This window comes from Sinocyclocheilus anshuiensis, unplaced genomic scaffold (assembly GCF_001515605.1).
Source record: "Sinocyclocheilus anshuiensis isolate Anshui unplaced genomic scaffold, SAMN03320099.WGS_v1.1 scaffold1099, whole genome shotgun sequence".
NCBI classification, from domain to species: domain Eukaryota; kingdom Metazoa; phylum Chordata; class Actinopteri; order Cypriniformes; family Cyprinidae; genus Sinocyclocheilus; species Sinocyclocheilus anshuiensis.
Genome location: NW_015546105.1, coordinates 90,238 through 97,948, shown reverse-complemented (window position 1 = coordinate 97,948; position 7,711 = coordinate 90,238). Strand labels below are relative to the sequence as shown.

Sequence of the window (7,711 nt, the reverse complement as noted above, 5' to 3'; positions counted from 1 at the left end):
TGTGGGCGTCGGCGACGTGTCGGCGATTCCCTCAGATCGCGTCTTTGATAATTCACACTGCATGATTGTCACTCGGTGAACGAGCACCGATTTGCATCCGATGTCGGGCATTTGTGGCGATTTCACAAAACCTGTCAGCGAGTGAAAAATCGGGCTAATATCATGCAGTGTGAACTCGGCATAACCGAGTTTTGCAAGCTGAGGGGGAGGGCGGGGCCACCTTCTTCATGTAGCCAATCAAATGAGCCTCTTGCTGACTCTCCATTTACTCTTATCTGATTGGTCCAATAAACACATCAAACCCAAGACATTAATCTTCATTTACTTCATTGCAAATAATTTTTTCTTGCGCTTGAAACGCGATTTACACCTTTACAAAGCTTCTCTTGCGCATGCAAATTTAATTTACGCTTACAGTCTTATGTACACTTCCACAAATATTACCCTGCGTATGCAAATCTTTTTGACGTCATTCTACCTTCATAAAACTGTTGTAACATTATGATGCGATTGAAATAAACGTTACAGCAAGCTTAGCCCATAAGAACTTACGGCCAGGTACAGTATATAAGGGAGGAGCGATGCCTGTGAACACTGGACTTAGTTTGCATAGTCAGGCTTTATTTTGCGTCGGAAAAAAAGCTTAGAATAACTACCCCTAATGCAAAACAAGCCTTTTCTCAGTATTGGCAGCATATTCTTTTCAAGGCCATGTTGTCTCGGAATTTGTTATAAATTAAACCCTACAATAAAGCCATAATGTCCAGGATACTGATAAGATTGCATTGCTAGTGGATGTCCAGGATACTGATAAGATTGCATTGCTAGTGGATATGTAGGAGAGGGAGTGCTATGCTCTCTCTCTCTCTCTCTGTGTGTGTACTGTCTGTTCATTAGTTTGAGCACCTGGCTTCCTGTGCGTCTCAGCTGCTATTTCGACAGAGTTTATAAAGACCAAGGTCTGACAAAAGCTTTTCTGTTTCTCCAGAAGACTGATGTTGAAAGACCTTATACCTACATAAAGAGTCAGACATTTACAGTGACGCATGTTTGACTTTGTTTGATAGGTCTCTTATTGCTGCAGTTAGAAGTGATTTACAGCAGAAAGTACATGTATATTGATGCAAGTATGTATAATATATTTTTTTCTCCAGTTTTTTTTAATATCACATATAATATGTTCAAAAATGTGGGGTCGGTAAGATTTTTTAAAATGTTTTTGATGTTAATGTTTTAATGTTATAAATCCTATTTTCTGAAACAGACATTACTCCAGTCTTTAGTGTCACATGATCCTTCAGAAATCATTCTAATATGCTGATTTGATGCTTAAGAAACATTTATGCACTTTTTAAACAAAATGTAATTATAGATAGATAGATAGATAGTTTGCGATACATAAATAGAAAAAGAATGCTGTGGTTAGAAAGATTGGACATCTACGTGTAAGAGTTATGACTTAGGGCATAGCATAGGACTGACTGATAAAGTGTAACCCAGTAAAATGTTAAAAATTAGCAAATAAAAAATTAATCAAAAATTCCTGTTGACCCATATTAGTCATAAACTACCAATGTTTAATTCCAAATTATGTTTTTATACATGACTAAAAGCTGTAAACTGATCACCACATCCTGAAAAGAACTAAGAATCTCCCTTTCGCTAGTTAACATGCATGGTTAAGCTATAGACAATGTGTAACTTGTTCCCCAAGAGGACATTAACTCCTTTCAGCGAGGTTTCAAATTGCTACTGCAGCTTTTATGTCTGAACTTGTACGCAGGATGAAAAAAATAAGAGACTTTTCACACAGCTTTCTGTTAAGCATCTTACTATGCATCTTGTTTGCAAAGTGGTCCGTTTTATTGGCGTTTAAGGTCTGTAACGTTGTGCAGACAGCTGCTTTATGACGGCATTAGAGCATTTTTTCACACCATGGCTCTGACTCTGAGCAATACAGCAGTGCATACATATCTCAAAGAGATTCTACAGCTCATGCACTCTCATAGACAAACATTTTTGGTACATCAGGCCATTCTATAAAGTTTACTATATTTTGGCCTATAGTTTATATCAACACGAAACAGATGGCAGCTAGTGCAGATGGTATATAGTGCAATGGCAACCAGCCAACAAAGGCAGTGGTTCTGCTCGTTTGTTGCCTCTCTCAGTCGTCGTGAAGTAGCGCTGACTCCCACTGTGTAAATCCATGGTGATCTCACAGTCCAGGGGAACTCCAAATTAATGTTTATAAAGAGAGATTAAGGGTACCAGCATGAAAGAGTTTTGCACTCATAGATAAACACGGATGGAAAAAATGAAAACAGGTTCAAGCACACCCAAAAACACTTTTTAACTGAATAATGGAAATAACTTTGAGGACAATAACTTGTTGGGACAAGACACAATTCACTTGTCCTACACCAGTTGTTCTATGTGAACTCTGAAACATTAAATATCTATGTTCCTGTTCTGAACATGAGGCTGTTTTGCTTAAACAAACACGAACATGCTTTAATATTCTACTTTCCTGTTCAGAATGTGTTTGACTAGAATATATTCCAAGTACGTGTGTATAAATAAGAGTTTAAACCATTTGAATCATCATTTATTATAAATAGCATATTTTTATCTGAAATGTTATTATTTTAAAGTTCAATATTCTCTCTAATATTATCTGAACGATTTAAAATAAAAAAGTATTTTTGTATTAAATAATTATATTCAACAAAATAATTTAAATAATACAATTTTAATAATAAAAATGTAAATACATACATACATACATACATATGACTATATCATCCAAAACCATATTCACTCCCTGCCACTGACACACAACACTAATGACTCTGTATCTTTATGCTATATCTCATTCTAAGGATTTTCCCCAATTCTACTTCTCATTTGACATATTCTAGCTTTCTGTTTCTTTTCTCCGTACCTCATCCTGCTGTGGTAAGTCGGGAGGTTTTTGTATGTCATTGTGGTGTCTGCTCAGCAGCAGAAGTTGCATGATGCCTGTAACATTACAGTATATGGTCAGCAGTCAGTTAACCTGTCAAGCGAAGTGACTGATGGATTTACCAATAACATCCCCCAAACAGATGGATACCCTCACCCTGCATTATTAAAATTAATTCAAAGACTGAATCAGCTGCTCTTGCCTTGTGATTGCATCTGGGAATTGGTCATTCTACTGTCACCATGGTTATCTGATTGACTCATAAGTCATGACACGCTGTTTAAAGCTGGTCACATGGGGTCTGTGGTTAATTCTGGGTCTTCCAGCTCTGTAAGTGGTGAATTATTCTGGTTTATTAATAGCTTAGAGTGAAAAGTTGCCAGGGTTGTCTTAATCTGATTTTATCACTACAAGTACACTGCATCAAAGAAATGAAAAATAACCTTTGATTGCATACATATCAGCAAATTTACATTGTCAACATAGAACTGAAGTAGAGCCACACTTGGAATTCTGTTCTGAAGCCCCTGAAGACACGGACTGGGTGAAATGTTCTACAGCTTTAAGGATTATGTAACTACTATCAAATGTCTAGCTCTTTCCCACCCATGTATTTAAACTGTTGTTTACTGAAGCAGTTTAAAAGCTTGACAGGAAGGAAGGAAACACAAGTGAAATGATAGGAGGGAAATTTGTCAAAATTTGATTTTGGTAAACATTAAATGAAAACATTCCTGTCCACCTCTCTTGAGCATGCAAAGAAAGACATAATATCCTGACAGGCCATTGCAGGTCGGATTTTGTTACATGCCTCACTACTTACTGTCAAGGTTCTGCTGGTGTGCCCTAGTTGGCCACCAGATGTCACTGTGTGTTTTGTTGAGCACATGGCTTGTTGTTTGTTGTTGGTGCCATGTGCTCTCCTGTCTATTGTCTGACCCCGCCCTTTTGTTATCTCATTATTGTTTTAGTTACTCCACCTGTGTCTCCTTTGTTACCCTCCTCGTTTGTCTCCCTATTTATTCTCCTTGTGTCTGCAGTCCTGTGCTGGTTCGTTGTTTAATGTTTATATCTCAGTGTAATTGTCATATGTGTGTTATGTTCCTCTTGCCTTGCCTTGCCTTGCCTTACTGTGCTGTGCCCTGTTTGGGCCTGCCTGTTTTTCCCCCTTGGGGTAGTTTTTGTTAGTTTTGTTTGTTTTTTACTATTAATAAATCCCCATATCATCCTGCATTTGAGTCCTCGCCTCATCTCTCTCCAGTCCCTGACATTTACAGCCAATAGAGGTCACCATTACCAGCCTGAAAAATCTAATTTCAACATGTATCATTCATTCATTCATTTATTCATGTAAATAATTTTAAACATTTAAATGTAAAAAAATGCTACTCTTACTGTAAAATTACTGTTTTGTATCTTTTGCAATCTGTATTCATGTTACTTAAGAAATAACACACAACTATTCAAAACAACAGTATGATTGCAAGTGAGATATTGCTTTTATACAATGGCTCCATAAACATGAAGTTGATATAACTTACATCTACATCCTGCCAATGGAAATAGTTCCAAACAGAGCGAAAGAAGAACCTCAGCAGTGGCGTTTCTTACCTAAATTAAGTTTTTGAATGAATCGATTGAATGAATGATTCATAAACACACTCACTCACACACACACAATTAAATTCCAAGCACTCCCTAAAGTCAAAGGAAAATTCAGATATACAGTATTTGTTTAAACAATACAACAGAATGGAAATGTAGGCCTAGGCCACAGTCATAATTATCTGTTATATTAGATCATGCAAACATGTATAAGGCATATGTTCAGATCAGATTTGTATTTCACTGTAACTGCTACTTTAAATACCCTTTCTAATGAATGTTTGAAAGTTTTTCATTACTTTAAACTCCAAAAGCATTGTGTCTCCAATTATATAAACTTACTGCAGATTTGCACAAAAATACTGCTGAAAGACAAGGCTTGCTACATAATGTTAAACTATTACATTGGTACAAAGAATAGGATTAAAGAAATACAGCATATAACATGTGAAGCATTAATTATTATGACCTACAGGATGAGAGCAGACCAAGCAGTACACCAAACTTTGATTTATTTGTTTGGTTGTTGTATTTTTGTTTATTTTTAATAAATGCCCTTTTAATAAAAACACTCACTTATAAAACACTCCTTCATCATCTCTGCACTGTAACATAACAGATCCTCTACTGCCCCCATCCGAACTCAACTTACATCTCTTTTTCATTCGTTCAAGAGCATAGTATCGCAGCATATGAAAAACTCCTGTTTGGATACAGAAATATTGATTATTAATAGATTATAATCCATAATTGAGAATTATCACTCTAAATGACTTCTTAATTTATAAGCATGCATTATCTATATCTGACAGGAACCTAAGGAATTACATGCAAGCTTTCTGAAACACTATAATAAAGAAAAACATACCAGTAACACAGCTTACTGTTATAGATTATATTATGTCAAATTGACACAAAAGCATTGACAAGGCCAGTATTTGATCTTTCTTCCATAACTTTCTTGACTAAGTAGCAATAGTGTATTATCAAAAAAAAAAAAACATTCTCACCATGGCAGGAATTGATAATGCAGAAGAGGAAGAGGGTGGCCTCTGAGAGAGGGACAAAACTGAAGAGACCCAGGCCCCACGTTGTGCCAAACAGACAAGTGAGACCCCAGATACTGAAAAAAGCCATGCGGTTCTTCCTCCACTCTGGTCGGTTACGTATATATATATATATATATATATATATATACTGTGTATATATATGTGTGTGTGTGTGTGTGTGTGTGTGTATTACATACTGCATGGTTACATCTTATAAAGTTTACTTACATAATATATAGACTGGTGACATCTTCACTTGGCATAATCTTCCTTAAGCCATAAATATCACCTATAGAATGCAATCTACAAACTAGTATTGCTGGGATACATGAAATAAATTACCTTAATTTATAATTTAGAAAATATAGTAATTTTTGAATGGGTTCTTAGGACCGAACAATTTATGTTTTAACTAACTCACCAAAGCCTGCCAAGTAAAAGACCCATGGAGGAAGAGTTGAGCTTGATACACAGCAAACTAAAAAAATGTGTGAAACATTTCCAAAATCATCCAGCAGAGGGTGCTGAGCAGAGAATAGTGCAAAAGGGTTCCCGTTATCTTACAAATGGTTTCATTTCCAGTCTTTGCTAGAGAACTGGTAAGACTGAAGCACAGGCAAAGAAAAAATGTTGCCACCACCAGACCACGATGCACCAGTAAGGACTGGTCTTTCCCTCTTCTGGAGTACAGGGAAAGCAATAGAGACAAAACAAGAAATTGAAATAAAAGTGGGGACAGATTCACACATAGACATAAAAGAATAAGCATTCCATGTAAGCCACTTACCTGCATTTACAGATCCAATAGAAGAGAACCAAACAGCTAACTAAGGACACGGCACAGCCCACAGCGGTAATGAACGTCAGAGCCTCTAGATGGCGAACTGTAGACTTCTGTTCCACTTGCTGAAGCAATGAAGAAAAAGAGACGAGGTGTGTACTGTATCATTACATTTGTATGGTGTAATCCAGGGTTTACCAAACTCGGTCCTGGAGGGTCGGTGTACTGCAGAGTTTAGCTCCAACCCTAATCAAACACACCTCAACTAGCTAATCAAGCTCTTACTAGGTATACTTAAAACTTCCAGGCAGGTGTGTTGAGGCAAGTTGGAGCTAAACTCTGCAGGACACTAGCCCTCCAGGACCGAGTTTGGTGACCACTGGTTTAATCCATCCAATGGTTCTCAGCTCTGGCCCTCGAGGTTTACTTTCCTGCAGAGTTTAGCTCCAACCCTAATCAAACACAACTGAACAAGCTAATCGGGGTCTTCAGGATTACTAGAAAGTCACTGGCAGGCGAGTTTGATCAAGGTTTGAACTAAACTCTGCAGGAAAGTGGACCTCGAGGGCCAGAGGTGAGAACCCCTGGTGTAATCCGTTAACACACTGTGCCACTGGCTATGCATATTACCAAGGATGAAATAAATATTCATAAGTCTGGCTCTCAGTGAGAAATGTTACCAACAATGAGCAAAAACACACTTATGTACACACTTTTGTAATTTTCTTGGTAACCTGCTACTCACCACAAGAATGGCAAAGTATGTGAGGAGATTACAGCTACATTCTGTCTCTCTGTCATGGATTTCAACAGTCTCACAGCCGTCATATCTCCAATTCACTTTAATATCTGCAGAGGCACATCAACAAAACATTCAGTATTTGTGCTTCATTTAGCATTGAAACATTTGCTTGATGTCTAATACTGAGTGTTGGTTATTGTTGATGAGCACACCTTTTCTTGTGTCCCATGAAACGCATCTTCTGGAATAGTTAGCCTTTTTAAATGAAATAGGAGAGGTCAGGAAGAAATGCATCTATAGTCAGAGCAGTTAAAAGAAAGTGTCAGGCTTGTCACCAGCCTTGTCATGTGGTTTTCAGTGTTAAGGAAATGGCAGACACTTAGTCTACTCAGTAGAAAATTATGTGAGCTATAGTTGTTGCTAAGCTTATAAATAGCCTTTTAATATCACAACAAACAGGGTATTACTTAAAGCTGCAGTCCGTAACTTATTTTGGTTAAAAATGATCCGAAATCAAAATTTGAGCAAGTACATAACTAGCCAGTGTTCGAAATTATTGCCTTACTTTA

General features: G+C 37.2%; 1 pseudogene; it reads right to left on the bottom strand.

The window, feature by feature from the left end:
- Positions 1 to 5,129: 5,129 nt before the first annotated feature.
- LOC107700596 (G-protein coupled receptor 56-like) overlaps positions 5,130 to 7,711 on the bottom strand; it is a 7,206-nt pseudogene continuing 4,624 nt past the window's right edge.